General features: G+C 47.5%; 1 protein-coding gene across 2 annotated transcripts in view; it reads right to left on the reverse strand.

Annotated features, from left to right (window-relative positions):
- DENND2A (DENN domain containing 2A) overlaps positions 1-21,658 on the reverse strand; it is a 104,237-nt gene extending 82,579 nt beyond the window's left edge. Inside the window, exon 1 of one of the 2 annotated variants that reach the window (XM_067747200.1) lies at positions 21,391-21,658. The gene's annotated coding sequence lies outside the window, so the exon portion shown is untranslated. The remainder of the gene's footprint in view (positions 1-21,390) is intronic. The other variant, XM_067747198.1, reaches the window with a different exon arrangement.
- Positions 21,659-23,347: the final 1,689 nt, after the last annotated feature.

Below are 23,347 nucleotides of genomic sequence, written 5' to 3' on the forward strand. Positions count from 1 at the left end.
AACAAAACAGTGCACAATCACATAACACAACTCTTGCTGCGTCTGACTGCTTAGTGAAGCTCTTTCCTGAGCCTCTTGATGCTTCATTTTCATTATCTTCAAACAAACAAAAATAATTTTTAAAATTAAAACAGGCCACTCTAGTTCTTTACATAACAGCTTTTGGGGTGGACTATTTTCACAAAAACAGCAATATTTTCACATTTGAAAGAAGATGGGGGATCCTGAAGCAAGTGAGTAACAACGGAAGCCAAAGGCTACGTGCTGCCTCAGAACCACACCCGGGGGCCATATTTGGCAAAATCACAGCCTGCACTTTCGGACCAAATGTTTAAGCAGTGCCTGCACACCACGACCAGACTCCAGGTCCTCAGTACACACGCCAGGTAAAGCCTGTGGCAGAGCCAAGTTAATGGCTTTTCTGGTAACGACCAAAGTCTTTCTATTTCTAGAGTTCTGCTTTAAGCCCAGAAGATTCCCCCTTCAAATAAGCGTGTTCAAGAAATGTTTGCTGGGGCTTCCCTGGTGGCGCAGTGGTTGAGAGTCCGCCTGCCGATGCAGGGGACACAGGTTCGTGCCCCGGTCCGGGAAGATCCCACATGCCGCGGAGCGGCTGGGCCCGTGAGCCATGGCCGCTGAGCCTGTGCGTCCGGAGCCTGTGCGTCCGGAGCCTGTGCGTCCGGAGCCTGTGCTCCACAACGGGAGAGGCCACAACAGTGAGAGGCCCGTGCACCACAAAAAAAAAAAAAAAAAAAAAAAGAATCCGCCTTCCAATGCAGGGGACACGGGTTCAAGCCCTGGTCCGGGAAGATCCCACATGCCGCAGAGCAACTAAGCCCGTGCGCCACAACTACTGAGTCTTCGCTCTAGAGCCTGCGAGCCACAACTACTGAGCCTGCGTGCCACAACTACTGAAGCCCGAGCACCTAGAGCCGGTGCTCCAGAAGAGAAGCCACTGCAATGAGAAGCCCACGCACCGCAACGAAGAGTAGCCCCTGCTCGCCACCAACTAGAGAAAAGCCCACGCCAAAATTAAATTAAAAAATAAATATTTTTTAAAAAGAAAAGATGTTTGTTGAATGAGCGAACACATATACCATTTTCTTATACTCAACAGATGACTGGATAAACAAAATGTGGTCTAGCCATACAAATGGAATATTATTCAGCCATTTAAAAAAAAAGGACTATTACATGCTACAACATGATGAACTGTAAAAAAATACTAAGTGGGAAAAAGCCCAGACACAAAAGAAATATAGCATGATTCCATCTACATGAAACGTGCAGAATAGATAAATCCATAGAGATGGAAAGTATTGATAGATTACTGTTGCCAGGGGCTGTGTGACGGGGAGTGGGGAGTGACTGCTAATAGGTACAGATTTTCCAGGGGAGGAGAGTGATGAAAATGTTCTAAAATTAGTGGTGATAGTTGCACAAAATAGTTAATATGCTAAAAACACTTATAGTTAATATGCTAAAAACACTAAAAACTGTGTATTTTAAAGGGGTGAATTTTATGGTATGTGAATTATATCTCAATAATTCTGTTATTTTTTTAATATTTATTTATTTAGCTGCTTGCGCCGGGTCTTAGTTGCGCAGGCGGGCTCCTTAGTTGTAGCATGTGAACTTTTAGTTGCGGCATGCATGTGGGATCTAGTTCCCTGACCAGGGATCAAACCCAGGTCCCCTGCCTTGGGAACATGGAGTCTTAACCACTTTGCCACCAGGGAAGTCCCCTGTTATTTTTTTTTTTTTTAATCAGCAAGGACAGCTGCTAAAATTGAGGAGTGCTGGCCCCACCCCAGACTGAGTGAATCAGACTGCTAGAAGAGGGCCTAGGAGTCTGCATTTATAAGTTCCCCCGGGAATTCATAGGCTTAGAGTTGAACCCTAGAGTTTATCTTCCTGTCACTGGTATTGTCAGTCAGCAACAGATCTACTCTCCTTTGCCATCTTCCTTTGCAAGGCAGTCTTTTACTCCAGTGTGTCTCTCTGCTCCTATTTTTCAGAGCATCTCTGAAATCCGATGGAGGTGTTATCAGCACACAGTGAGTTGCTCCTGTCCCTCAAGCCCAGGTGTAAATGCTCCAAGATGCTGTTTCATAGATCGTCCCTACACAGGCAGGCTTCAACAGCAAGACTCATTTTCACCCTAAGGAATGGCCTCCAGACCGAGAGCATAATCTGAGTCATTTTAAGACTTTCTGTGAGTATGAATACCCAGTTACTGACAATAACAGTTTCTTTGAACAACCTGATCAGTATTTTCTTGACCTACACCTATCAGTTGTCTGACAAGTGAAGCCACTGGGAATCTGTGGCTTGAGCAGCCTGAGGCTGTAGACTGGACCACACTTTTTGATGCTCCTGAGGCCAGAGATAGCGAAAGATTTTTATTATTCTCACTTTTCGTAAACCCAGGAAGGATTTTTCACACCTGCAGAACAATCCTACATAGAGAGATGTATTTGGCCACCTTCGTAGGATGGAAACACATTTTTCACTTGACAATATTTGCAAATCATGTGTTTCCCCTCACTCACTTGCAGTGTGGAAATACTTCCATATGTTGCCTTTCGGTTCACCATTTTGTGGAGGATAAAAAGCAAGAAAGTACAATTAGGTGGCCATCTTGCATATGAACACTAAACTACTGTGTGTATAAAGTTTTAGTGGTGTCAGCCCTCCCAAGTTAATGCTTAATAACTACTAGAGTCACCTCTCTGGAAAAAGTTACTATGAGTTTGCCATAAATCATAAAAGTAGGAGTTATGGGAGTTATGAAATATGCTAATACTGCGAAAATATGGTTTAAAAATCTGAATTCAGGTAAATATTTCTTTTAAGTAAAAAAGTACACCTCCTTTTGTTTCTTTTAGGTATTACAGGTCACCAAACTTGGAGAAGTCAGGTTCTAACTTCTTTCAACTCTCAAACATTTAAACTACCTCTTCCTTCTCTCTGTTCTTGGCTAGGCCAGAAGCCACTTCTTATTTCTAACCTCTGCAGAAGTCAATGTCAATGCTCCTACCATTCTTCTGATGAGGAAATCAAACCAAGGGAAGTTAAGTCACTTGTCTAAGTACATATAACAACTCAAGTGGTAGAGCCAGGAATGAGTCTATGTTTTGAGCCCAAGCCTGGTGCTCCTTATACAGTATCACTGTGGCTTCATATTACATTTTCTAATCTAGACGAGAACTAGACTCTAGCTGATTATTTTTAGTGTTGTTCAGCTCTTCAAGATCAGCAATTGTTTTATTCTTTTACACCATGCTGAATTTCATAAACACTTGCTAATTGAGTGAGCTGGGAGGGAGACTGAAGGTTTTTTTGTGGGTCTCTCTTTTTATGGTTCTGTGATTAAACATTTCTCTACTTTGGGAGTCTATCCTAAAGAATAATCCTAAATATGGAAAAATGTATGCATAAATGTTCATAGCTATATTATTTATAATACTGAAAATTACAAAAAACTCAAATGTCAAGCAATATAATGGTAATATAAACTATAATACAGCTTTCAGTGAAATATTATATAGCAAATTAAATTACGTTTAAGACTACTACAATTCTATTGAGATAGAAAGTAGATTAGTGGTTGTCTAGGTTGGAAGCGGGTAGGTGGGGAAAATGGGGAGTGACTGCTAATGAGTATGCGGTTTCTTTCTGGAGTGATGAAAATTTCTAAAATTGATTGTGGTGATGGTCGAACAACTCTGTGAATACACTAAAAACCATTAAACTGTACACTTTAAATGGGTGAATTGTATTATATGTGAATTATACTTCAATAAAGCTGTTATTTTAAAAAAGTAAATTAAAAAGTCAAGCTAAAAAAAAGAGACTATTGGGACTTCCCTGGCGGTCCAGGGGTTAAGACTGAGCTTCCACTGCAGGGGGCACAGGTTCGATCCCTGGTTTGCATGCGTGCAGCACAGCAGAAAAAAAAAAAAAAAAACAACTATTACTAAATGGAAAAAATGCTCACGTTGTGATGTTAGCCAAAAGGAACAGGATCCAAAAGCTTGCATACTATATGAGTAAAACATGTTTCTAAAGGGGGCAGGGGGAAGGAATCTATTCCTACTCAAAATCTCACACATAAGAAAATGACTGGAAGGAAATGTAACAAAGGATTAACAGTAGCTGTCATCGAGTAAGAATCTTGGAATGATTTTTTTCTGTTCTACTTATCTATATTTTCAACAACAACAAAAAATAGATTTCCAATTTTTTTGTAATAAGCATGCATTATTATTACTATCACAAATAACAGGGGAAAATGTAAACTCAGCTGTTACCTGCGGGAGTCAGGGTCTGCCCTGTGGCGCCCCCAACAGGCCACATGGTCGCTCTGCAGCTACAACGACAGCTGCAGGGTATCGGGTCGGCTGAGCCTGTCACTCCACTACTTGTTGGGCTTTGCCACAGTATCTCCTGAACGAAAGGGTAAGTGATACATTCTCATTTCCTCCTTTCCCTTAGTGACTAACAAGGCTTGGATCCTGGTCTCCAGTAACCACTTCCCAGTACAGATGTTCCCATGGGTTCAAAGAGAGATTATATGGGGACCTATGGCTAACAGGGAAATAGTCATGTAATTCATTCTTCCAACTAATAATTGTGTCTACTGCACACAGGGAACTGAGTGAAGCTGGGAGAAATGTAAACTAAATCATTTACTTGCCCTCTGAGAGTTTTCATTCTCATACAGAAAATAAGATGTGCACGACAGTACTGTATTATATACTTGGAAGTTGCTAAGAGAGTAGATCTTAAATGTTTTCACCACACAAACAAAAAAAAGTTAACTGTGTGAGGTGATGGATGTGTTCACTAACAGTATATGGTAATCATGTCACAATATAAATGTATATCAAATCATCACGTGTACACCTTAAACTCACACAATGTTATATGTCAATTATATCTCAATAAAGCTGAGGGATGCAAACAAACGTCTTTAATACAAAAGACATGTCTTTAATACAAAACACAATATGATAAGCAAAACAGGTGACAGCAGATTCCTTTGTGGATCTGGGCTCAAAGGGTGGGCTGAATTTCCTTTGGGGTGTATGGGTGAAAGGCAAAGATGTTTGCATAATCTCAAAATGGCTAAATGCTTAAGAAAGGACAAACTCCTGAATGAAAAGCAGCACTGATTCTGTAAGGAATTACACCCAACTGATTTGCTGGATTTCCTTGCAGGAGTCAATCAAGATGTGAACTAAGACAGAATCTGAACACAACTTGTGTAGACTGCTGAAAGCTTTTACCAAGATCTTACCAGAAGCATGGCGACCTTAAATTTTATTTCAAAATAATTTCAAGTTTACAGAACAGTTGCAAGAACAGTACAGAAAACTCATATACTCTAACTACATTCACCACGTTTTAATATTCTCTCTCAATTAAAGAGTATTCTAAAATGCTCTTTTGGAGCTTCAGGGAAAATGAGTGCTACCCAGCCACTAGAAGCCTTCAGTGCTCATGAATCTAAAAGAAAATAGAATCTTACAAAACCAGTTTAGTGAAGTAAGTAAGCACACCCAGGTCCAAAAGACAACTCAGCCCCAACCCACTCCTGACCCTCCACCAGGACCTCCCAGGAGGACACAGAACACTTTAAAACCAGATTACCAAACGTGTAAGAAGAGCTAAGAAAACACAGAAAAATAAAAAAAGCTGAGGGGCAGAGGTGACTGCCCCTACCAGACATTCAAACATACTATAAAGCCTCTATAATTAAAACAGTGTGGTACTGCCACAATAGATAAATAGACTGATAGAACAGAAAGTCTAGACATAGGCCTAAGTATTCATAGAACTTTATATATGATCAAGGTGGCGTCTTAAATCACTAGGGAAAAGATGGACTTTTTAACAAATGGTGCTGGAATAACTGAATAGCCCCAAGATGTTCAAGTAAGATCACATTGTGAATCTGATGTGCCTGCAGCCCTGGTGAACTGAGAATGACTTGGGTCTTTCTCAGAGCCAGAAAGCCAGCTGCAGGCAAGAACCAGCTCCACAGAGGGGCTGCAGCCCTGAGGGATTGACAGTAGCCCCTGACCAGTATCTGTCATATCCCCTAAAGAGCTCCAAATGCCTTCTGAACCTGCTGTAATTTGAACGGAATTTCAAAATTCTGATTTTCTCCCCTATGGCAGCCCTAGATCTTATCACACATTTGTACAGCACCTGATTTCCGCATCATACACACATTATAACGTACGTAAGCCCCCTGCCTCCTGCCAGTTTCCAGATGTAATTCTTGTTATGCTTATTTTTGAAGAGAAGATTAAGGTTCAGAGACTTGCCCAGGATCACAGTGTTTAAGTAGCAGAATAGAGAATCTTATGATTTGTATCTTTCTACTCCGAATTCTATATTTCGCCCCCAAACCTTGTTATCTGTTCTCTTAGTACCTTCAACCAGAACCACCCGATCGACACCTCTCACAAGCCTGATGCAAGAATCTGCTACTCAGTGATGCCAGTACCCCTGGGGACAGTAACCTGAAGGCCTGACCCCCTTTCTTCCAAGGGCAGCAAGCAGGAAATAGCTTTCATTCATAACCTTTGGAAAGGCCAGGGTAAGGAAATGAACACTGTTACATCCTATGACCTGTTAGGCACTGTACTAAGCACTTTACCAACATAATCTTAGAAATAACGCATCTCCCAAGAGAAATGAAGACATATATCCACATATGTTCTTGTATACTAACATTCAGAGCACATTATTCTTGATGGTCATACAGTGGAAACAGTCCAAATGCCATCGACTGATGAATAAACAAAATGTGGTATACCCATATGATGAAATAATATTCAGCCATCAAAGGAATGATGACACATGCTACAACATACTAAGCCTTGAAGACATTACGCTAAATGAATAGAAGCCAGTCACAAAAGGCCACAAATTGTATAAGTCCATTTATATGAAATGTCTGGAACAGGGATATTTACAGGACAGAAAGTAGATTGATGATTGCTTAGTGCTGGAGGAGATGGAGTGGGCACTGGGGGTGATGGCTAAGGGGTGTGGGTTTCTTTTGCCATGTGATGAAAATGTTCTAAAATTGGTGACGGTTGCACACTCTGTGGATATACTAAAAACCATTAAACTGTATGCTTTAAATGGATGAATTTTTTTGGTATGTGAATTATACCTCAATAAAACTGTTACAAAAAAAGGGAGGGAGGGAGGGAGGAGGGAAGGAAGGGAGGGAGGGAGGGAGGAAGGAGGGAAGGAAGGATGGGAGGGAGAGAAGGGAGAGAGGGAGGGAGGGAGGAAGGAAGGAAGGAAGAGAGGGAGGGAGGGAGGGAGGAGGGAAGGAAGGAAGGGAGGGAGGAAGGAGGAAAAGAAGGGAGGGAGGGAGGGAGGAAGGAGGGAAGGGAGGGAAGGAAGGGAGGGAGGGAGGGAGAGAAGGAAGGAAGGAAGGAAGGAAGGAAGGAAGGAAGGAAGGGAGGAAGGAAGGGAGGAAGGAAGGGAGGAAGCGAGGGAGGAAGGAGGAAAGGAAGGGAGGGAGGGAGGGAGGAAGGAAGGAAGGGAGGGAGGGAGGGAGGGAGGAGGGAAGGAAGAGAGGGAAGGAGGGAGGAAGGAGGGAGGAAGGAGGGAAGGAAGGAAGGGAGGGAGAGAAGGAAAAGAGGGAGGGAGGGAGGAAGGAGGGAAGGAAGGAAGGGAGGGAGGGAGGGAGGAGGGAAGGAAGGAAGGGAAGGGAGGGAGGGAGGGAGGAAGGAGGGAAGGGAGGGAGGGAGGAGGGAAGGAAGGGAGGGAGGAAGGAGGAAAGGAAGGGAGGGAGGGAGGGAGGAGGGAAGAAGGGAGGGAGGGAGGGAAGGAAAGAAGGAAGGAAGGAAGGGAGGAAGAGAGGGAGGAAGGAGGGAAGGAAGGGAGGGAGGGAGGAGGGAAGGAAGGAAGGGAGGGAGGGAGGAAGGAGGGAAGGAAGGAAGGGAGGGAGGGAGGCAGAGGGAGGAGGGAGGGAAGGAAGGAAGGGAGGGAGGGAGGGAGAGAGGGAGGAGGGAAGGAAGGAAGGGAGGGAGGGAGGAAGGAAGGAGGGAAGGAAGCAGCATGTACCAGATACATATTTGTAAGTTATAATAGTATCCCTGCGTTTTTTGGGTTTTTTTTGCGGTACGCGGGCCTCTCACTGCTGTGGCCTCTCCCGTTGCGGAGCACAGGCTCCGGACGCGCAGGCTCAGCGGCCATGGCTCACGGGCCCAGCCGCTCCGCGGCATGTGGGATCTTCCCGGACCGGGGCACGGACCTGTGTCCCCTGCACTGGCAGGCAGACTCGCAACCACTGCGCCACCAGGGAAGTCCTATCCCTGGGATTTTAAGAGATGTGTGTAGCCCCAAAGCCCTCGCTCTAGTACGCCATTACCTCCTTCACAAGCACTCTCTCTAGCAAAGTAGCGAGTGAATCTGAGGAACCGGAATTCTTATGAATGCAGTGGTTAAGACATATGAACACATAACGGTTACAGAAACATAACAGGTAGTAGATCTGACAGACACTATCCAGGGCTTGCCTACCTCACAAAACGGTCCCTTTTCTGAAAACTGCCCTTTCCCTCCTCCACAGAGGCCTCAGAGACCCGGGCAGCCATGTTGGAATGATGATCCCACCCCCAGCCACAGCTGATTGGCTCTAGAGGAGGCCTAACTCAAGTCGGGCCAATCAGGTTCTGCTTCCAGGTAGTGTGGCTGGAACACGGAAACATGGCGCTGTGAGGCCGCCATTTCCAGCCTGTGGACGAAGGAGCAGAGGGAGCTGGGCTGTGGGGGAGAAGAGTGATGCCGGCGGAAGGAGGGTTCTGCACTCCCTCAATCCCATCCACTCTTAAGGCCAGGCTGCATTCCTGCCCGCGGGTTCCACGAGATATCTTTAGACCCTTGTTTGCTTAAGCAACCAAAAGAATCCCCACTAACACAGTGTCACGTTCGATCTATGTTCAACTACTTTCCCAAAACGAAAAAAGAAAGCTAGTGTGCGTGTGAGTTTTAAACATGAATCTGCACCCGTATGGCTGAAGCTGAGCCAACTGCAGCTACTAAGGAAACCAAACCCCCATTAGGTTCGCCTCCAGCGTGGCACAGAAGGTTGCCTGTGATCGAATCATTCCTATTACCCTATTGAGAAGTCCCTTTCCCTTTCTGGGGAGATTCATCATGACACTGGAGGTGCTGGGAACATCTGAAGTCTTAGTAAAGCCGTGTCATGAGACCTAATCTTTCTAAGGACCTGAACAGCATATTATAAGCGTTAGTACAGGAAGATCTGCTGAACTCTTGGATGAAGTTGAATAGGCCATGGTATCAGAAGGTGTACAGTTTCTTTCCTTCCTTCCCAATAAAACCTCAGTGAAAAAACTCTGGCCTTACATTGGGCCTCTTACAATGAGAGGTTACTGTGGGTAAATGAACAAAGAAAGGAATGTATGCCTTCTTCAGCTCTTATTTGGACCTACAATATACGAGAAAGCAGATCTCACATCTCTCCCACATACCCTAGCAGGGACACATTTGAATAAAAAAACATTTACAAGAGGTTGCATTGTCTGAACACCAGAAGAAGAGCTGAGTTGACAGTAGGAAAGGGATGGACGAATCCTTTTCCCATCCCTCTGTCTATTTATGGGAGTCATTTCCCTTCAGGAAATGCTGAGCCCCTTCTCCCAGGACCCTGTTGGGAATGACGCCTGCGCTGGCTGACCCAGCCTTCCACATCCTCCTCCTGGCCTCGGCAGCTCTCCCCTCGTGACCCCCGTCAGTCACTGGGAACCCAGCCTGTAAACGACAGTGCTTCTTAGAGTCCCCAGTCTATTGTGGAAATTCAAAGAGGAAAGGGGGAAAAAAAGGTACATAATGAAGCTAGAAAAGCCCCTGGCATGGAGAAGCTCCCAAATATAAACAGACAAAGGTAGCAGGGAGGAAGTGAGGGCTAGAAATGACCACATTGTGGTCCAGGAATTTGTGGCTCACCTAGCTTTGGTCACCTGTCTGGGGGGGTGGCAGAGGCAGGAGCAGGACCCAAGGTTCCTGTCACCCCATCTGTCGACCCAAGGCTCATTCACCTCCTCTACACTCATTTCCCCTCCCCAGAAATGTATAGACTGACGTTTCTATAGAGAAGCTATCCCAGGAGAACCTGGGTCCACTAATTACATATTCTTCTTTTCTTCCCTTTTCTTCTTTTCTGTCAGCTAGGAGCCCACCTTTTCAGAAACCCGGAGAGAATTCTGGGGTTAGCCCTGGCCACCCCAAACTGAAGTTCTTCCTCTCTCCTCTGAATTTCTCTGGATATTTTTAAGTTATCTACATTTGGTAGTCCTACTAAATGTGCATAACCATGTGGTATCTCTTTCATGGTTGGCTTCGATTGTTATTTATATGTTATTTATTTAAGATTTCACATATTTTTTTTAATTTTTAAAATTTGTTTATTTTTGGCTGTGTTGGGTCTTCGTTGCTGCGCGCAGGCTTTTCTCTAGTTGTGGTGAGCGGGGGCTACTCTTCATTGCGGTGCATGGGCTTCTCATTGCAGTGGCTTCTCTTGTTGTGAAGCACGGGCTCTAGGTGCGTGGGCTTCAGTAGTTGTGGCACATGGGCTCAGTAGTTGTGGCGCACGGGCTTAGTTGCTCCGCGGCATGTGGGATCTTCCCAGACCAGGGATTGAACCCATGTCCCCTGCATTGGCAGGCGGATTCTTAACCACTGCGCCACCAGGGAAGTCCCAAGATTTCACATAGTTATGTTTGACAACAATGAATGAATGATTAACATTTATCGAACACGTAATATTTTCTAGGCCAGATTCTACACAGATCGTGTCACTGAGTCCTCACACCAAGCCTACAATTGCCTCCCCTTTACAGATGTGGAAAGCAAGGCCTGGAGAGATGAACTTGCCCCAAGGCCACATGGATGCTGAATGAATCCAGGTGGTCAGATTCAAGTCCAGGTGCCTAATGCCAAGTTGAGTGCCTTGGGGGCAAGGCAAGGGGCCTTCCCCTCCCGGGTACAGACTAGTTACTCGGGGAGTTCTTACAATTGGGTTTTATTCACCCCCTCCGTCCTCTCCAGGCACACCGTGGCACCAGGGCACCACCTGGCCAGCCCTCCACTTCCAGAGGCAGCCCTTGGGCTGCCATTTTGGGGTTTATTTTTCCCTCTGCAGGGTTTCCTCATGTTCTTTTAACCTGGCCTCACTGATAGGTAGTACTGAGGAGGGGAAGAAGGGTCCCCTGTGGCATCTGTCCTGTGTCCTGGCCTCCGGACACCTGGAAGCTCAGAGCACACCAGAAGTAGCCACTTGCAGGGGATGCACCTGAACGCCGTGCTGTATTTGCTTCCCGGCAGCCCTCCCTGGCTCCAGCTGTGCCGACCCAAAGTCCTCACTCGCCACCTCCGCTCCCCTCGCCTTCCGGCCCTCCTCTTCCCTTCCTCCCCCTCGGACCCTTTCCCACCCTCTTTTGCTGGCTTCTGTTCTCTTTCTTTCCATGAGCAGAGAGTTTCCAGCCTGGCTCCCGGCCAGCACATTTGGACAAAAGGCAGCAGTCTTGGAGGGAGACGTCATCTCCCATCCCCTTTCCCGGGGCCAGCACCGTGGCTCCCCGAGCCTGGAGAGGGAGCAGGGGGCTGCGGCCGTTCCTGCCCTGCTCCCAGCTCTGGGAACGAGCTTGAGAGATGGCACACCGTGGGCGTTAAAAGCAAAGGGTTTGGAAGCAGACAGACCCGGATGCAAATTCCAGCTCTGAAGCCTGCGAGCCGTGGGACCTTGGGCAAGTTACTTTGCTAAGCCTTAGTTCTCGCCTCTGTAAAACGGTGACAGAAGAGAGAAAGGCTCGCTTTGAAAGGCTTATAGGAGATCGCAGCTGTAAAACTTCCGGCACAGTGCGTGTCCTGTAAGAAGTGCTCAACACGGCTTCTGTTATTATGACCCGAACTTAACTCTGCCAAATAATCCAAGTAAAAATACAGGACTTTGTTATTATCATCATCATCATCCACCTGCTCAACTCATCCGCAAGGCTGCTTACCCAGCTTCAATGGTTTGCAAGTGTGGTACAGCTGTAAGCCCTCTCAAACATATCATTACTGTTACAATGTAATCTGTAAAAGTTGGTTTTGAAATCGGATGAGGAGCTGACCCTCTTCCCTTTTCAGCAGAGTCAGTGCTCAGCCTTGATGCCAGACGTGAAAGGAAGGAGGGGCCCACACCAATCAGCAGGGCCTGCTCGCCCTGACTCCCCTTCCCTCCCACCCTGTTTTTTGGCTTCTTATAAGCTGAGGCCCTGTTTCTGTTTGTTTACTATCTGTGCTTGGTGTTTTATACTTAGCAGTTGCACAATGCCTGGGAATGTGCTCCGTTTTATTTAGCTAAGCTTTGAGATACGGGCAATGGTCTTTCCCCTATGATTTTATTTAGCTAATCTGAGCCAGCATGGATGGATTTGAAATTAATTAGTAAGATTCATCAAGGAGCTGAGCACAGTACTCCGTGTGAGGTGCTGCTGGGAAATTCACAAATACATGCAATGGTCCCTGCCCTAGAGCTAGGGATAAAAGATGCAAACCTGATCAACCACCGGCAAGAAAAGATTACAACTGTTCAAGACAAAAAGACAAGAGCAGTCCAGGGAATGCCTGACAACACGTTTAACAAAAACCACAATGTGAAAGTGGCTTAGGGACTAAATTCAAACTACAGTGGTAAATGTTATGAAGTAAATATAACTGGAGGAATTTATAGGCGGGCAATGAAAGTCAGGAGTCATGGACTGCTTCAGAGAAGAGGTAGAATCTGGTGGCCCTTTTTAGATTGGGTTCCGACAGTTGGGAGAGTGTTTAGGCGAGGCAAGGGCATGAGGAAAAGGGGACGGTGCACCCTGCCCCAGACAAGACTGATGGCGGGACAGCCACTCTGGGACGTGTGATGGGGAAACAAGGAGAGGAGGATGGAAGGGGCTGGCGGATGAGACTTGGAGACGGTCTGGAATCAGAAAGAGGAGGTAAGGTTTGCTCTCTGTGGAACATAAAGAGGAGACATGATGAACATACGTGTTCTTTTTAAACATTCAAGAGGAAATGTGTAGGGACTTCCCTGGTGGTCCAGTGGGTAAGCCTCCACGCGCCTAATGCAGCGGGCCCGGGTTCGATCCCTGGTTGGGGAACTAGATCCCACATACGTGCCACAACTAAGGATCCTGCATGCCGCAACTAAGGAGCCCTTGAGCCACAACTAAGACCCAGTGCAACCTAAATAAATAAATAAATAAATATTTTTAAAAAACTAATAAATAAAAATAATCTTTAAAATAGACCTTTAAAAAAAAAGAGGAAATGTGCAAAGCAGGCAGTCAGAGGTAGAGATCTAAGAGTCTGGCGAAAGCACAACCCTGGAGGTATAAACTGGGGACGCAGCCGAAGAACCAGTGAGCGTGAACGAGCTCTCTGAGGGAGAAAGTGAAGCAAAAGAAGAGAGTGAAGAATTGAGGTGTAGGGGTGACTCTCACTTTGCCCCTGTTACCCAGCTCTTGACTCAGTTCTTTTTAATGTTTCTTCATCTGGGCCTTCCAACCGAACAGGGAGGTCTGATGACAGAACACCTGCATTGGGCTTCTTTTTATTCCTCTGCAATGTCTAGATCAGATCTTGGTCTACCGTGGGTATGGTATGAATGCTTGTTGAATGAGAAGAAGAAAAGGAAATCAGTGAAGATCTCCTTTTCCAAAGACAATTAGGACACCCCAGGTGGTGTGGTGTCTCAGGGGAGGAGCGATTCTTCAAATCACTTCACAAAGGTGGGGCTCGGACACCAGCCAATGGCAGTGGCCTTACTGTTGACCCTTTCATGGCTGGATCTGGTCTAGGGGCTCCCAGGATCGTGGGACACTGGGAGTGACTATTAACCAACCAGTAGAGAAGCATTTCCGCATTTTAACAAGTGGCATAGATGTGTCACCATACCAGTTTTATATCGACTGTGACCCGGGTCAGGAGACTTGCATAGATTGGGAAGCTCAAAAACAATGAGAACAGCAAACTAGCTATTCAATGACTGCATCGTGAGTAACGGGATAAAGTCTCCACAGATGGTTAGGGATGGAGGCCAGACCTCAGGGATGTGAAGGGGAGCTTGTGGACCTGCCCCAGGAGCTCTTGAAGGTGCTCTGTCTCCCCGTCCTGAAAACAGCATTCTCCTTCTCTTGCCCTCCGGTCAACAGGCAGCCTGAACCTGGGCTGTGTGTGTGCCTGGAAGCAGCTGCTGACTCTTTTCCCTGTCTCTCTCCCCCCTGTCCTAGGCCAGGGGTCTTGACTGACCTGCCTTCAGGTGAAAGGAGAGCCTGAACAGGAGCCTCTCTTGACTCTGCAGTGCCCGAATCTCCAAGTCTTATCGTTTTGGGAGGCATCAAGGAGCCTCTCCTCTCTGATGTTTTTCTGTCCCATTATATGCATCAGTCTGGCTGGTGGGTAAACAGAGCACTGGTCCCTTTTTGATGTCCTGGGAGCTTGTGTATGTTTGTTGATTGTCACAAACACAGATAATGAAATGGACCAGATGTAAAGGATGTCAGGCTGCCAGGGAGTTATACTTGGGGTTGGATGACCACACACTTCATTTCACATCTGAACAACTCTCACCTCCAGCTCAGAGTATCAAATGGAGAAATCCCTCTGAGCCCCCAGTGACCTAGAGACGTTGCCCTGGCAGAAGCCCAGTGCACCGGCAAGCTGCTTTGGTGGGAAGCTCCACTGTATCTTCCCAGCCACCCCCTGACCAAGTCTGTGGCTGAGAAACTGGTCCCACGCCAGCTGTAGGGGATGCAAGTTCTGTGTCTCATGCTGTCCCATTGCTCCTGCCCAGTGACCAAATTGGTGCTCTATGGCTTCTCCCCCAGCCAGCTAACCTCTCTCCTGACCACGCAAGGTCAGTTTTAATCCTGATTTGTGGTGTGATTCCATACAAATACCTCTGCTGGGTCATCCAGGGTGGTGGCGCCTGTATTTCCCAGAGGCGTGAGAAGCACAAATAAAATGATAGAAACGTCCTGCGTTAATGGTTCCAGTTTGCTGGGGAAAGGCAGTTGTTACTTTTTCCAAGGAGAGCTGCGGGGAGCAGGGAAGTGGGGCCTGTCTCCTCTGACTCGTTTAGTGGGAATGAGTTGACACACAGCACTGGGTTAGCCACCTGCCCTCCTCCTCCTTCCCTGCACTCAGACCTCTACTCTGGGGGGCTAAGAAAGGCTGGGGTCAGAGGGATGGCACAGAGCCATGTCCCTAGGTCAATGCACCTGGACCAGCAGGGAGAATGGATGGGCATGTCCAATCCTTCACCGGGTGGCAGTTTGCAGGAACAGTCCCAGGAGAGGCCTGCTGTGTATCAGTCACCTTTAGGGCCCCCTTTTTACTTTACAAGTGTCGCCCTTTGTATATATGGTTACCCCATCCATTATCCGCAGTGGATTTGCAGAGAACTTACGGCTAAATCAAATCCAACCCTATGACATCTTCCCTTCTGAAAAGTGAGGAAGAAAGAGGGAGACACCTTGGATTATTTCCCTGGGTTGGCTCTTGTGTATAACCCAGCCCACCGATCCCAGGTTTCAGCCTACACAATTATGTGAAATTGTGGTTACATGGGATCAAGATTTCGGGTACACGAAACCAACAGCGAGAGACAATATTGGGACAGTTTGTTGGACGACAATCTATAAACCATAAAAAATTTCTTAGACGCTCTAGTTTTAATACGTTGCCTTTTTAAATTTAACAAAACTCAAAATAATAGACTGTCTCTATAAATTACCACACTATGAATTTTAATTTTCATATGATCTTAAATAGAAATTCATAGTAAATTCAGTGGGGAACTAGGGTGGGGACACTTGGGTTAGGGGAGCGAGAAGTAATAATATTTTACAATTTTTTTAAGACTATCAGAATCTCATTTTTAAAACCTCCGTCACTGGGCACAGATATATTCAATATGCATTTGGTTTTGAAATCTTTTAACCTAGCAATTCCACTTCTGGGAATTCATCTTACAGAAATGTTGGAACGAGTGCTGGGGAGTCTTAGCAGTGGCTAAAGTCAGAAACAACTAATTGCTCGTCAATAAATACTGTGTTAAACAAATGAAATCGATCCATACAAAGGAAGACTAGGCAGCTGTTAGAAACAAGAGGACTATGTATGTCCCACGTAGAATTATTCTCACAAAATCCTGCTCAGTCATGATAGCATGCTTCCATTTTTGTAACAAGCAAACAAACAAACATATTACGTGTAAAGAAAAGAAGTCTAGGGGGATTTGGTACATACACTGAACAGTGATGGCCTCTGAGGAGGGAGTCAGTATGGGGAAAACTTTCATTTTTCATTGTGTTCTTTCTATGTATTGTTCAAATGTTTTATAACAAGGATAACTTTCATATTTACATATAAATATATATGTGTATATAAAAGTATGTATATAAAAGTATTCCTAAAATTTTAAAGCACACTTTTAAAGAAAACAAAAGGAAATGCATTTGATACTCTGCTTGAACTGGTCTGACAGCCCTCCTGATAAGACACACAGCCCTGGGAAGGCCTGGGTACCATGGAAGAACAGTCACGGTCACGGTCACGGTCACAGCTTCCTGTCCTGTCCCCATTCTCCAGCTCAATCCTGCTCTCATTTCCTTCTGAAGGGAAGCATGGAACCTCCTGGTTCCCCAATACAGAGGGAAGCTAACCTCTTCCCTAAGCTTGCTGCGAGGGTGACTCACCCCTTCTTTCCCTAAGGCTGGGGGCGGGAGAAACCATAACTTGGCTTTTAGTAGTGTAGCCAGTTGGAAAAGGGGGTCTCGGGCTCATCCCTCTTTCAACCGACCACAGGCCAAGGATGAACGTGTTAAAGAGAAGCCAAAGAGAAAGCAATTCTGGGCTCCAGCTGGCAGGGGCTTAACTTCTAGGCAAACTGAGTTTGGATAAATTTTGACCAAATCAGACAATGATTTTATCACGAGGGGAAAAGATGGCCTGATTCTGGCTTCCCGACATATTGCTGTCTTTTGGATGTCGAATGTAGAGAACTCGGTTCTCTACCTTTGTCAAATGTAGAGAATCACTCATTCAGTTCCAGCCACTGACTTGCCTCCCATCATTAAACGGGCAGTGGTGCCTGTGGGTCCCTCTGTTGGGTGCCCAGTGCGGGGGTTTCAAAGAGAGCCCAGGGTACCTGTGGCAGCTGTCTGGTTCTGGTGAAGGAAGAAGGGACCATGCCTGGACACAGGAGACTGTGAGTGACACGAGGCACAAGCAGGGGTCTTTGTCACTCATGAGTAACTGTCAGACCCTCCGGAAGCAAAATAAGGGGGCTGGATTCCAGAGATAGTGGGGGAGGATGAGTCAACTTTGCCCACAGCTGAAGAAGTAACTGCCTGTGAGGTATATTTGAGGGTTGTTGGGAAAGCCATGGAGCCTCAAAATAGTTCCCCTGTTATCCTGTCAGAGTTACTGAAATTCAACTCTTAGAGATTCACTCCTTTTGACTGAGACTTTAGGCAAGTTAAATTGCAAATGAATTCTCCCAGCTTCTTTCCAATCTGGAAGACAGAGGTCAGAGAACACATACACTTGAATATCAGGAGGGAAGTAGAAAGAACTCAGAGGCTCAACACTCAAAAAAGATAGACCTATGTGGGTCCTAGGCAGAAAGAGAAAGGTTCTGAGGCTTTTCAGTTTTGGCTATGGTGCAGCACTGCATATGATAGTATTAGACCAGACAGATCTAACTGTAGAAGGCTTGTAATTATGCTTTTAGAATTTCTGTTCAAAAAAAGTGCCTCACACACATACACGCAAAACTTCACATAAATGTGTTTGTTACTAGCCTCCTTATCTGTGCTTGTTACTAGCCTCCTTATCTGTGTTTGTTACTAGCCTCTTTATCTATATCTGCTCAAGATGGCTTTAGATCTTGATGTTGAAGGCTGACTAGCCAATCGATTTCATTGTACCAGGCTTCCAAATTTTAAATTCTATGGGGTCCTTGCTTTTGGAGTCTGAGGTTTCTGCCCCCTGCTGTAACGAGCCCTCTAGGTGATTGTTAAAGCAGCTGCTCTCAATCTTGGCTGTACCTTAAAATCACCTGGCACCTTATAAAAATACTGATGCCCAGGGCCCATTCTCAGAGACTTTGATTTACTTGGTCTGGGGCAGAGCCCAGGCATCACTTGTTTAAAAAATGCCCCCTGACCCCAGCATTTAAATGTGTAATGTGCTCCCTGGGTTTAAAATGCTAAGAACTGTGATGTGGAGGCATGATGGAGTAGATGATCACACCTATTCAGTGTTAAGACTTCTACAGCCGGCAAGAAGTGGTTTAAACTTCGGAAGGCACATCAGAAATGCATTGACATAGGGCTTCCCTGGTGGTGCAGTGGTTAGGAACCCGCCTGCCAATGCAGGGGACACGGGTTCGAGCCCTGGTCCGGGAAGATCCCACATGCCGCGGAGCAACCAAGCCCGCGAGCCACAACTGCTGAGCCCGCGCGCCACGACTGCTGAGGCCCGCGCACCTGGAGCCCGTGCTCCACAACGGGAGAGGACGCCGCAGTGAGAAGCCTGCGCAGTGCAGCGAGGAGCGGCCCCCGCTCGACACAACTAGAGAAAGCCCTCGAGCAGCAACGAAGATCCAATGCAGCCAAAAATTAATAAATACATAAATAAATAAATTTATTTAAAAAAAAACCCTTTTTTTAAAAAAAAATGCATTGACATAGATTCTGCAGATTCACCCTTCTGCAGAAACCAATGGGAAGGGCCTAGTCAGGAGATGTGCGACTGAGTGTAGAACCTTACCTCCCAGCCCTCACTCCCGGTTCTTCTGCAACATTCCTTATGTTGCAGTGAAGAAGTTTCCCACCCTCCCTGACCTCAGTAGAATGGATCTCTGGTGTCTTGAGTCCCACCCTTTCCCCACCCCTAGAAGCAGCCTTAACATCACGTCTGAGGGCAGAAAGACCTGGACCACTAGGGGAAGTGGACCCACCCAGCTGAATGGAATCCTGAAATGCTCTTCCCACTCTCTGTTTCTCTTTGGTCAGGATTTCCGATGGCAACCCTCCCAACACTCTGCCTTACCAGACCCCTTCTCCAGACCAGTCTCAGCCCACCTGTCTGTGGGCTATACTAGGATATGCCTGCTTCCCCCTTCCTGGTGGGCACCCGGGGTGCTGTGCTCTCTACATTCATCAAAGTAGGTATCACCTCTTCCTACACTTGAGAGCCCATGGGCTCCTCCATATAGGATTCCCCAAGCCCTCACTGCCCTGCATCACGACTGCCCACAGGCCTGAGCTGGCACTCAGCCCCCCCACAAAAATGCAGTATGTCCCCAAGTCATAACAGGAAGATGATATAGGAAGATAGTCATGTGGAATTTTATCTTCGCATCTTTTGTAACACTGACAATGAAGTTTCTTTTTCTATGTCACTCTTTAGTCTTTACACAAACTTCCACGTGACAAATTCCCAGTTGAGTTCAATTCCAGGAAAACATTTGTGCTGAATTTCTGTGCTTTTTCTTGTCCAAAATCCAAAACTGTGCAATCTAGTGTATTTTTGTTTGTCTCTAAGCTGCCAGAAAACTTATAGCCAAATTCATTGTCCAAGTGTTGTAATCTGCTAAATTCAGGCCATTCAAAATATTCATTCCTTTTGCTTTGCTTTGTTTTCTCCTGAGCTTTTCTGCATTTAGTTCTAAGTTATCTGACCCTGTGCCCAAGTCTGTTACCAGGTCCCACCTCACTATATCTTGGCTCTTTCCATCCCACGTCACCACTGCCGTCATCCTGCGCGTCAGTAACTACAGCCTGGGTGCTGCAAGGCCTTGGTCTCATCCTCCTCTGAGCCTCCACCCAGCAAGCAGAGTGAGCTTTCTAAGATACAGACCAATCCCATGGCCCCTGCTTCAGTGAGATCCTTCTTCTCTCTGGGAACTGCAACCATGAATTCTCCCCACACGTGCCCGTCCTCCTCCCTCCCACTTGGTGATTTTGCACAACTGTTCAAGCCTGAAACAACCTTCTCTGCTTTACTTTCTTGGTGAAAAGGTTTTCAGGGCTCAGCCTAACCTTACCTATTCTGTGGGTTTTCCCTGAGCTGGACAGCCCTGCTCTGGTTTCCCCTAGCACACAGCACGCATGGATGGCCAGGTCAGATGCAGACTGTAGTTAATTTTTTGTTTGACTACCCAGCAAGGATGGTGAGTGCCTGGAAGGAAGGGAGATATCTTATTCATCACTCTGTCCCTGACGCCTAGCAAGTTGATCTGTAGAACCGTTAAGTGAATGAATGCATGACACAGGCAGGGTTCACCTCTTCCGGAATAGTAGGACTGAAGGCCAGCCTTTTCACTGCCCTTCCTAAGAACAGTTACTGTTTGCCCTTGACTTCCTGTAGAATTCTGCTCATCCTAGGCGGCCCATCCCAAAGGGGGTCTACTCCACTCCTTTGGTGTGTTTGATACTTGATGGTGCAAGCAGAAAGGATTTTGTTCTTTTCTTTTATGTAGTAACAACTGCAGGTGTAAGAGTTTAATAGCAAAATTACTGCAGAGTGCCTATTATAACCCTGGGGCTGTTATTACTGTGTCATTCAGAACACTAAAGAAGTTGCATCCCTGAAGCGCATCTCAACACCAGCTAGAACTCCGTCTGCTCCTTCCCCAGCACCAGCTGGCTAAAAACAAAGTCAGTGCACTTCCCTTATCCCAATCTCTGTCCCTGGAAGTAATGTCCGGCTTTCCCACCCGACACCCTCAAGGACAGGATTCCTCCGCTGAGGTTCAGCTCTCCTCAGTGGACTGAAGCCAGTTTCCTGTGACCCTCCTAAATATCATTATATCCTGTGTTAAGAGACTACCCCTGGGCTCCATCTAGTCCCAACTCCATCCTGAGGGGAAAAGTGGGAGAAATAAGATCATGCAGTCATCTTTACCTCCCTGTTTTCTCAACACTGCAAATTTCTTTCTGTAAACACACACACACACACTCTCTCTCCCGCGCCCCTGCGACAAGCACGGCGCAAGGCGGAGGCTCTGCCCGGTTTCTGCAGGTTTCCCAGGCGCGGGACCACGGCCTCCTGAGTTCCCGGAAGGATGTCCGGACAGCACTTTGCTCCAGTCCCACAGGTCGGGCTCAAGCGCCTCGGTCCCCACGTCCGCACACGGGAAACCCAGTCTTTGGTCTGCAAAGAGCCACTTCCCAGCTCCGGGTTGGGGCAGCTCCGGCCGTCTCCTCTCTTACCCACACCCCCGCGCGTCCCCTCCTCGGTCCCCCGGCGCGTCCCCTCCTCGGTCCCCCGGCCCGGCCCTACCTCCTGGCGCGCCGAGGCTCCGTGGGCTCCGAGGCGCAGCTCGGGGGCGCCCGGGCGGGCGGGGGCGACGGGCGGCGAGGGCCCGGGGCGCCATGGCCCGCAGCCCCCCGCACTCGTGTCGGCCGGGCCTCTCCCGGCCCCCTCCGCTCGCGTCCCCGCCGCCCGGCCGCCGCTGTGGGCGAGTGGAAGGCGGGCTCGGCCGGCGGCCCCTTCCTCTCCCGGTGGCGCGGCGGCTCTGAGCCGGGCCGCTCGCCCCGCCGGCCCCCGCCCGCCGCCGCTCAGTGAGCTCATCCGCAGCTGGCGGGCGCCCGACCCGTTGCCACGACAACGCCTCTCCCAGGGCCGCGCGGACTCAAGCGGCTCCAGTAAACAGGACCTTCTGCCGGACTCTTCCCTTCGCCCTTTTTGGGGGGTGGGGAGATGGCGGCTTAACCCTTTTTTTGCTGGAGACCACCGAGTGGCAGGCTCCGTCTCCGCCGGGCCCGGGGTTTATCCGCGCGACGCGCTCAGCCGGAGACTGAGACCTTGAGATAGATGCACCGGAGTGGCGGCGACACTCCCGGCCCTCAACTCACTCCAGTCTTTTAACGCGTTTATGGGGCACCTACTAGGGCTCAGGCGCAGGGCTGGGGGCTGGGACACCCTAGGCAACGAGTCAGCCACCACCCTTGCCCCTTGCAGTTCCAAGTCTGGCTGGGATGCCGACACCCTGGCACTATCAGTGAAAGCCCAGGGGCCCTGAGCGCGGGGCACAAGACTCCCACACCGGGCAGGGGTCAGGAAAAGCTTCCCAGAGGAGAAGTGACTTTATGGTGCCTGCTGCCCCACTTGCGTAGAACAAAGGATCAAGGAGCACAGATCGGCATGATTTAGGACTGCCAAAGTACACGTGAAAATGCTGAGGGCAGCTGGGGAGCCTGGAAGGTTTTTGAGCAGAGGAGTGCCCTGCTGAAAGGGAGATGGAGCTGGCAGTGGTGATTGATGAGTGTTGGGGGAAGGCTTCAGGCCCGTGTCTACACCCCTGGGAAAGTCATTCTTGTCTTTCGCCCACGAGGCTCCTGGAAGGAGGGACCTACAGCCTAGGCAAGGGGTGAAAAGGGGAGAGAGAGGCTTAGCCTACAAATTCAGAAAAGGGGTGTGCAGGAGAGAGGGGAAAGAGAAAATAAAGGATTGCAGAACCTGGGGAACATTAGATACTGCCTAGGCAGTTCCTGCAGACTGGGGGCCTGAGCTCTGAGGGGCTTATTCAGGTATCAAAGTCACAAAGACAGAAAAGCTCCATCTTCTTTGCTGAGGGTCTTGCTCATTCTGCAAGATCTTTGAAGCTTTTGTAGACCTCCTTAAACTTCCCTCAACTCCTTCACACCATACCCATTTCAACTAAACACGGTAAAAGTTTAGAATACAAATTTGCAAGGTGTAAGCAGATTTTTTTGTTTTTTTCTTTTTTTAAGTATAAGCATTTAAATGGTTGATTTTTTTTATTTTTTTAAACATCTTTATTGGAGTATAATTGCTTTACAATGGTGTGTTAGTTTCTGCTTTACAACAAAGTGAATCAGTTATACATATACCTATGTTCCCATATCTCTTCCCTCTTGCGTCTCCCTCCCTCCCACCCTCCCTATCCCACCACTCTAGGTGGTCACAAAGCACCGAGCTGATCTCCCCGTGCCATGCGGCTGCTTCCTACTAGCTATCCACCCTAGGTTTGGTAGTGTATATATGTCTAAATGATTGATTCTTGATCTTGAATGCTGCTGTTTCCACCTAGAGCAACCACGAGGCACTGCAGACCGTCTCTCATCCACACCTTCCTCTTCCTTCAGCATCCTGTTGAGGGGCACAGGCTCTGGCACAAACGGCCAAATCCGGCTCTGGAGCAGGTTGCTTGGCCTCTCACTCTCAGTGTCTTCATCCGTATGGTGGAAAAAGCGGTTATAACCGACCTCATGGT

Source organism: Pseudorca crassidens, chromosome 8 (genome assembly GCF_039906515.1).
Source record: "Pseudorca crassidens isolate mPseCra1 chromosome 8, mPseCra1.hap1, whole genome shotgun sequence".
Classification (NCBI taxonomy): domain Eukaryota; kingdom Metazoa; phylum Chordata; class Mammalia; order Artiodactyla; family Delphinidae; genus Pseudorca; species Pseudorca crassidens.